The sequence below is a fragment of the Charadrius vociferus genome, unplaced genomic scaffold, assembly GCF_000708025.1.
Source record: "Charadrius vociferus isolate BGI_N301 unplaced genomic scaffold, ASM70802v2 scaffold953, whole genome shotgun sequence".
Lineage (NCBI taxonomy): Eukaryota > Metazoa > Chordata > Aves > Charadriiformes > Charadriidae > Charadrius > Charadrius vociferus.
In genome coordinates, this window is record NW_009647678.1 from 421,813 (window position 1) to 431,147 (window position 9,335).

Consider the following 9,335-nt stretch of genomic DNA (forward strand, 5'->3'; position numbering starts at 1 on the left):
ACTCCCTTTCTGTCCAACTTGTATCCCTACAGCAGGCCTTCTCCTGAGTGGCAGCACCTTCTACCGTATGCTCACTGCAAAACCCACACGGGAGAGGCACCACACTGTCCGCAACGCTAAGTCACTTGCCTCCTGAGATAGCCAACACAAAGGCCGAACACAAAAACAAATACAGACGTAAATGCCTTGGTCAGCCAAGCCTGATCTCCCTCGGTGCTCGCTCCTCCACAGCTGTCCTGGACTCCCTTGGCATCAGGGACATGACAACTATAAGTATCCAGCCTCCTAATTACATGTTAGTCATTTAATGGCTGGCATAACCCCGCCTGTGGAAAATGCTTACTCTGTGAAAAGGGCCACCAATCTCCTTGGAATTCCCTTCTCCCAGCACAAATGCGATTCTACAGAGACAGCTGGAAAGGGGAAAAGTGGATATTCTCTAGTGAGAAATTCTACAGTTGCATCTAAAATCCCAAACCAAAAAAGGAAAGTTACCAGAAACCAAACTTCTGGTTTCTAGTCTTTGATGCACTGGGATTTGTGCCAAAGAGTTTGAAGCACTTGGTTTTCCAATGAAGTCTCAAGATTTCACAATCATTTTTATGGGAACACTTATCTCCCAGAAAGAACCTCAGCAACAGAGGGTTAAAAAAACAAAACAAAACAAAACCAAAAAACAAACCCAGCAAGAGGAAAATATCACCGAATCATACCAAGTTCTTTTCCCTCTTTCCCCAAAGATGCCCATTCACAGGCACTTCAAGGCAATTACAGAAGCAAGTGTTTGGACAGCCCATTTTTAGGACAGTGGGAAAAGCTGCACACTGATTTTTAACACTGATTTTTTCCCTTGCTTTGATCAAATCCATTGCTTTTTTTTGGCTTCTCCTAGCTCGCCATAGAAAGGCCATTGTTGCAGTTCCCTACCGTATGTGGGGTTTTACTGATTGAATACACTTACCTGTCAAGTACTAACATTTTCCCTTGGCATTCTCTTCCCCTGCCCCCTCTCCCCAACCCTGCTATTTTCTTTTTCAAGATTAGTAAAACTCAAAAAAGTTTGTGCACACAAGAAATCCCTGCTCCACCCAGAAACACCTGCACACCCACAGGAACTCCGGCACTCGATGGAGTGCTGGAGATCAATTACAAACCAATCCAATCCAGGAGTCAAGAAAATACCTTAGAATTCCTTGGTTTAATTTTTTTTTCTTTTTTAATATTGTGATCACAAAACCTGCCATACCTACAAAACACACTCCTAGAATAGAAAAAGCTTAATTAAGTTTGGAATGTGACGCAAAGAAGCACATGGCAGTTTCTGCCCAGGATGGTCAGGCTGAGGCTGTGCACAGTGGTCTGCTCACAGAGATAAGAGTTGGCAGCCCTGTTAGCAGGTTACTAACATTAATTGCTTCATTAGTATTTACAGATTACTAATCAGGTGCCCCGAGTACCCTAGCCAAGCACAACGGAAAAAGGTGGCCCTTGAAGATGCACAGAATTTTCCCTGATGCGCCTGGAAGTTCAAAGGCCAGCTCTACCCACCCTGGACAAGTAAAAAACATATTCCAGCAGAAGCAGGATTAAGCAGACAGCTAGAGTTTGAGACAAATGTTACCCGAGATCTTGGACTCTGCTACAAGATTTTGCAGACGAAGAGCATTCATTAGAAGAATACCAGGTTGCAAAGGGTCTCAGGAGGTAGTGCTAGAGGAAGGGTCTTGCGCAATAGATGAATAAATTTCTGATAACTTTCCAAACACGCTAGGACAGACCTTCTTGTTGTTACTCCACAGCATGAACAGCAGAGATATTAAAAAAATGTGATTTGATTTCTCTACAAGCAAGAACTTTTTGCAATCTGTCTAATAAAAATTGAAGTAGGTCGCTTTTATTTTCAAATTAATTAACCATTAAAATGAACTGTCCTGGAAAACAGTGGAAAATAAGGAAATATGCTTGCCTGTGTCAGACTATGCAAAATCAATTTACATATACCTGTCCCCCAGGAATAATAGTACAGACAGGCCAAAAAAAGACAACCGTTAAGGAACAATTTTCCTCACAATAAATTAGCAAGTTGCAAAGTGCTTGGTATTACAGGGTTATTCAGTAAGCTAAGGCAGTTACTAAACTTTTTGGTCAGTACTAGGGAAGCAGTACCGAAACTAGCTATCAAAGTGTGGGATGGAAATCCAAGAATGTGGGTGCACAGGATTTTGTGAATGAAAGTATAAAAAGATGTAACGACCATTCTCTCCGTTTAACCCTGCAAAGTCAGCCCAGCCGGTCAAACAGACCGCTTGCCTAAGAATGGTAATAATAGGCTACCTTGGTTTATGTTTGCATACTTACATAGGCTCCCTGGCTGTAGAGACGAATAACAGCTTTAGAGATGACCATTGGCCAGCCCTGTAGCAATAACATCCTTGGAATTTACAAGCAGAGATGTTTTACATAATTGTCTACCAGTTACTCAACCCGGGCCATGAATTTTAGACCAAAGACAGTGGTCAATCATTACTTTTAAACTGAGAAGCGAACTTTCTTGCCAGTGATATTTAACAGAACTGACAGAAGTGCTGTTAAACAGTGTGGCCTTAAACAACCTCAACTAATTAGACCTGCTTTCAGCAGGGGGTTTGGTGAGATGACATCCGTACATCCCTCCCAATCTAAATTACTCTGTGATTCCGTGAGCATCTGATAAGACCAAACTGGTGCACTGCGATGAAATCCCTCCCTAGGACAAGTCCGCTTATTTTCCATCAGTGCACCTTGACAGCTGAGTTACGGCTTCAGGCCTCCCCCCCTCCTGAAAAATACAAAGGCATCTTGCATTTGGCTTTCAAAATTCAGAGGAAGCTCTAAATGAGCTGTATTTCTTTATACTTTTTAACTTCAGCTGTGGACATGCTACACAACTTTACTGTTTTGACAAAAAAAGGTCACCAGGTTATTATCCCACGCTTTCCTTTGCCACATGAAATTCCCAGCCATGGCTTTTAATAACTGCTAAGTAGAAAAACAAAACCAGAAAATCCACTAAAAGGATAGAACGATTCTCCAGAGCCAATGTCAGGGCTGGGAAGGAAGCCAGTTCCTTTATCTTGAGCCTTGAAAAGCCACTCGGGGCCAGATTTTACGACATGCCCATGCAGCTTTGAGATACTGAACGTGCAGAGGCTCTCAGATGCTATAGCAATGGCCTCAAGCTCAGAAATATGCTAGATCCTGCCCTTGTTGGTTTCCAAATAGTCCCTCTTTCCAGGCCCTTTAACAGAAACTGCTACACCCGTCTGAGTTGCATCCAGATAGGCCATCCCAGAGTACTGACAACGCCCTTAGACAACAGAAATCCCCCACTGCCAGAGTCATTAAAAAAGAATTCATAGCCCGTCACCCCATTTGAGGCAAGAAGGTAGCACACATGTACCTGTCCTCTGCAGCTGCTCAGCCAGAGCTGCTGCCTGGTGCAGCGGAACAGGCCAGCCTGCATTTTCTCCCAGGTGTTGCCTAGCAGTCAGGCTAACAAGCTGCTCTCGACATCCACTGCACAAATCCTCTGCTCCCAGTCAAGATACACAGCATCTCCAAAGACACGGGAGGTCTTTATATGAATTAGACTAGACCTACAAGGAAATGAGACACGTTAAGATAAAAATAAATCCTTCACAGGCACAGCTAAAATTAAACGAAAGAACAGCAGCATTTTTTCACACATCAGACTTATTGGGAGCACTAACACAGAGCTCTGTGGAAGACAACACACTCAAAACACAACTTTTCCTACATCTCTGTGTCCCCAGAAAATGGTTAGCTTGGATTTGATTTCATACTATTTGTTAGCAGCTAACTTGTCTGGTGGCAGCCAAACAGAGTCTGGCTCTTTGAGATGCTTTCTGCCATGGCTATCATCTGTTCCAGTTTGCTCTGCAGCACCATGCAAGATCCTAAATGCGATTCTTGTGAGCAATGATTTATCATACACTGCATAAGCCTTCTAGGCTTCAACAGACTAAATTAGACATAATGAAAATCAAGCCTAAGACCTCCATCCTGCACCCATTTCAACTCTGGCTGTCCTTTCAGTCACAGTTCAGGAGCTGAGTCACTCTGATGGAAAAAATGCAGCATGCTTCAGGCAGGACTGCTCAGTACCGAAAGAGGGTTCCACTTGGTTTGCTGCTGCCCTGTGAGACCTTCTGGCTGAGCTCACTCTTGGGTAACCTGCTTTCTACCTAGGTGGCACAGAATGAATTGTTTTCCCTTCTGTACCCTGCTATTTTCATTGATTACTCAATGAATGGTAACAGTGCCAGACAAGTTTGGGACAACAGTGCTGGGTACTGCGTCTAAGGGTCAAGCATGAAGACGACTGGGTGTCGGTCTTCTTTAGGTTGTCTACCAGAGCATTCACCTGTCACGGAAAGAGCTGAGGGGCAGTCAGCTCATCTGAGATGGTACCCACCAGTTAGCCATGGCCATGTGCCTTTCCCTGAAGCTGCTAGGCACTTTGGGAGAACAGAATCACAGAGTAGCTGAGGTGGTGTCCTGGTTTCGACTGGGATAGAGTTAATTTTCTTCCTGTGCTGTGTTTTGGATTTAGTATGAGAATAATATTGGTAACACACTGATGTTTTAGTGGTTGCTAAGTAGTGCTAAGCATTGCGCATCACTCGTTTTGTATATTCTTTTGTCATTGTTACTATTATCATTTTCTCTTCATTTTCTGTCCTATTAAACTGTCTATCTCAAGCCACAAGTTTTATGTTTTGTTTTTTTTTATTCTCTTTCCCATCCCCCTGGGTGGGAGCAGGAGTGAGCTAACAGCAGTGTGGTGCTTAGCTGGCTGCCGGGCTAAACCCCAACAGGTGAGAAGGGAACTCTGGAGATGGTCTAGCCCAAAATCCCAGCTCAAAACAAGGGCAGCTGGAGCAGGATGCTCAGAATCACCTCCATTTGGGTTTTGCATATCTCCATTACCTCTCCTGACAGCCTTTTTCAATGTTCAACGACTCTCACTGTAAAACATTTTGTGTTCTTCACCACCCTCTAGCATGGGAGACATTATTTCCTAGTACAGTCCCTCCATCTGGTCTGTCCACTGGGGAAGGAACGATCCCAGTAACAGCTCCCCTTGGTATGCAGGTCATCTCTGCTGGCCTGGAGAACAGTGCCAGACTGTCTGGGTCATGACTCCAAAGGCTGCAGACTGCAGGTGATCCCAGGAGAAGGTCAGAGATGCGTGACAATTGCAGGCAGCTGACTGTACTGACTTACGAAGCACGATCTGTGGTTAAAACTGCTTCTGGATGCTAGGCTGATGGCAAGCCCTTCCTCAAGGAAGGGACTGCCCAGTGGCACAACTGGACGATGGAAAGCACAGGAGCTGCGGGGACAAACATCACAGGGCAATCACAACCTTTCACGTTTACTGGAAGGAGGAAGGACTTCAGTAGCTAGTCAAGTGAATCAGAGACATGCCATGGTTTTTTTGAACCTATTCAAGCTTACATAAAAGAAAGTAATTGCCTTTTTAGATAACAAGTTCCCAAAAACCTTTTCTGTCTTTACAGAAATAGTTTACTTGTACCTGAGAAAGAGCCACCAGCAATGAATGGCAAATAAAATAGTCTTCAATGGAAGTGTCACTTAAGAAAGGGTAAAGTTTTATTTTTAATGGAACCCAAAATAAAGCAGATTAACTGCCATTTGTTATATTTGTTTCTGAACTATTCTAACCAGATGAGTTTTGAAAAGTTTTCTTTGCAGCAATAATGGATCAAAGACCCCAAGCAAGATGAAATATTGACAGCTATATTTTATAGAAGGATCGTGGTTGAACCACACATACAGAAGAACATGAGAGTTATTCTTCTATGCAGTTCTTCACTTCAAACCCTTTAACAGAAACTCCACGCACATGACTCCCCCAGCCAGATACAACCACACCAGCTGAACATATCTTTGGGTCATGGCACAGTTGCCAGCTACTGAAGGCTCATAAATGCTCTAAGTGTCACAGACACAGCATGTGCTGTCAGAAACTGAGCAGAAAGCAGTTCTCTCTAAGCCACAAAAAGACAAAATATCAGATTTGTGAAAATGATGTCTTTTACAAAGTCTCTCTCCACAACTCCCTTTATTGCTCTCGACCCAGTAAAATGTGAGAAAAGGGCTACTGTTCTTCCAAACGCATAGCCACTTTCCCACCCATAGCCAACCTGGCATGTCCTGTAATACTGCAATAAAGCGGTTGCAACTCCTTTTTACCCTTTTAGATAGTCTCAAATTGCAAGACCATCCCTTTGGCTGTTAGGTATTATAGACCGGGATCAATGAATTTGTGCTTTGTTCTCCAAGAGCACGCTCTTCTAGCTAAGAATATGGTGCAATTTGTACCAAGTTTCCCATCCTGACGGGAAAGGGACAAGAAGTCTGCTAAGTGTCTTTGATCTACCAGAATCATCAGGAGTTGTCAAAATGGGAGGTCAAAGCAACAAGCAGCTGTATGCCACTGCAAACCTCCCATCCTATCAGATTCTCAAACTTACTGCTGCTCTTTGCTATCTTGTTTGCAAGAAGGCTGATGAGCTCAGAAGAGAGACCCATGATGCCAACAATACCTGACAATGTGCCTTTCCAGTCTACCCTTCCACAGGGCAAAGGTCTGGCCATGGTGTGGCAGAGAAGGCAGCAAAACCTGCTCAGCCCCTCGCTCACAGCCATAGCGCAGTGTACTTAAACTTAAAGGGGAGCATTTGATGCCAACATTCTGATGGGGAAAAAGACTGAAACTCACCCAGTGCTGCAGAGGCCTATGCCAAGAGCTGAACAGCTGTAGCCTCCTCAAACTTTGCAAGACAATCGCGTAGCACCTCTGCATCTTCAAGGCAACACGGACATGGTGCCTTGTCCTCCAGATCCTCTCTACTGAGCTGAAACAGAGCACCACCAACAGTCCAGAGCTTAAGGCTCTTCTACAATACGGTTCACCCTCTAGTGGCTGACACAAGACCTGTTTGCCTGCACACAAATTTGGGTAACCTCAGGCCAGGTGGGTACATTCTGTCCAAGTCCAGATGATGTTTCATACTTCTAACAGTTATGCTCTTCTTCTACTTATGCTCTAACAAGTCAGTAGAACCAGATCGTTAAGACTTCATAAAAGCCAGTACATAAATACATGGTATAGGATCAGTGTAACACATTCTAAAACAGGGAAGCCTGCATCTTACAGTTGCTTACCATGACACAGGAAATTAACAAGTACGTGAAACAGAAGGTGAATTTTTAACAGGTTTTATTAAATTTATATATAAATTACATTCCTGTGTGTCATGCTTGATTGTATAGTTAGATACATCCCATTCCGCCTTGAGTGAAGATGTTGATTCCTACAGAAACATGGCTGAGAGGAGATGAAGTGTGTGGCTTCATAAATAGTTGAGACTGCAGCTTAGAAGAAATACAAATCTGCTATGCCACCTAAACCAAGTAAAACGTATTGGCTACCTACATTGCTTCAGGTTTCCATAATTTCCCTCAGGAAAAGCCAGACAGTGCTGACATCAGTGAAGTTTTGCCATGAATAAGGATTCAGTCCCATCAAATCTATCCACACCAACATTCCTAGTGGATGAGGGGTCTTCTTTCTAGTATGCTTCTTGACAATCCCCATTTGTACTGCTTTGCATGACCAAGAGGCCTCAGAGCACGTAAACTACATTGCTTCCAGAAGAAATTGGATCAGAAGACTTGTTCCAGCTGCTATCAGGAAAACTCCACGAGGCAGTCCAAAATAAAGGCTCCCAAAACATACAGCATGTAGATGTCAGGTCCTCTTCAGCCCCACTCCTTGCTGCACTGTGCATTAAGGTGGATCAAAGTACCTCTCTGAGTAAATGCTGAGAACTAGTAGCTCCTTAAGCAAATGATGAGTTCACTTTTTCAGCTTTGTGTGCACCACTGTAGAGATTGATATTTACTGCAGCCCTTAAGCAAAATGCTTAAGGCTTTGATTTTTTTTTTTTTTTTACCCAAAATAAGCACAACTGGGAAGTTTACAGATGCAAAATAAATTTTTTTGACATCTACTTACCTGTTTTGAAACCGGTGAGACAGCTGGGATTTGCAAGCCTAAAAATATCAAGTTGCCAAGTTACAATGAAATCCAGCAGGATGGGGAAACCATTATGCCCTTTGAAAACCCAAGCCTAAAGCGCTTTGGGAACTAGAAATCCATGGCATCTTGTAATGATGCTTTTCTTCATGAAGATCAAGTTTTTATTCACTGTCCTAATAAGACAATTGCTGCCAACAAGAAAAAAATCATATACACCTGTCATACATAATTTTTAAGCTTCCTCTACAAACAATATAGTTCAAAACATGTTCTGCTTAAGGAACTAAAATGGGATTTGTTGGGCTCAATAGACCTACGGATCCAGTCTGACACTTTTTACTCCCTATGTAGAAACTAAGCCACTAAGTTTTGTTTCTGAAGCCCACAACATTCCACAGGAAAAGTTCCCTGAGGAAAAAAAAAAAATATTTAAGTGCCAGATCTCATGATACACACAAGTATGGAACACACAACAGCTGCAGACCCTTGTCTTTCATGCAGACCTTCTCTGTGCGTCCAAATATTCCAGTATCTCCAGTGAGGCTCTCGAAAAGCATGGTTCTCAGTACTGGCAAGCAGCCAGATCACAACATGCATAATCAAAATACTCCTGTTAACTCGACGGATTGCTGCTCTGCTTGGCAGCATTTGTATAGTCCAGAGGGGATCCTCTGAACTGGCGTTGACTACATCAGCTGACTTGTACTCAATTTGGACTACGCTTTGATCCTAAGACTGTAACCACTGAGGGCCTGTTTCTCCCAGATCTAACCACGAGCATGCCGAAAGCCTGCTGTTTCCCTTTTCTAGCCTGGCATAAGATTCTTGCTTACTTGCTAGGCTGGACCAGCTACAAGTCTTGGCAGTGTGGCTTATATCTCCTTTGCCGAGTTTTCTCTTCTGACCATAGAGGGTAATAGAGCAATCGAATGTTTCATTACCTAGCAACTAAGATCATCGCAGCGCTTGGCTGTTGTCAGGATCAGTATCCACACAAAGTAGTGGAAAGAGTCTGCAGACACACCAAGGAAAGTATCCTCACCAGGAACAGGCATGTTCTGCTGGTGTAGAAAATCTTTGAGATCTACATGACTGATGGAAATATGGACTCCTGAAAACTTGAAGTCAGAGAGAATATGAAGTTTGTGTGGTTGAGATCAATGAATTAGCCATGGTCTGGCAATGAGACACAGTAGATTCTTAC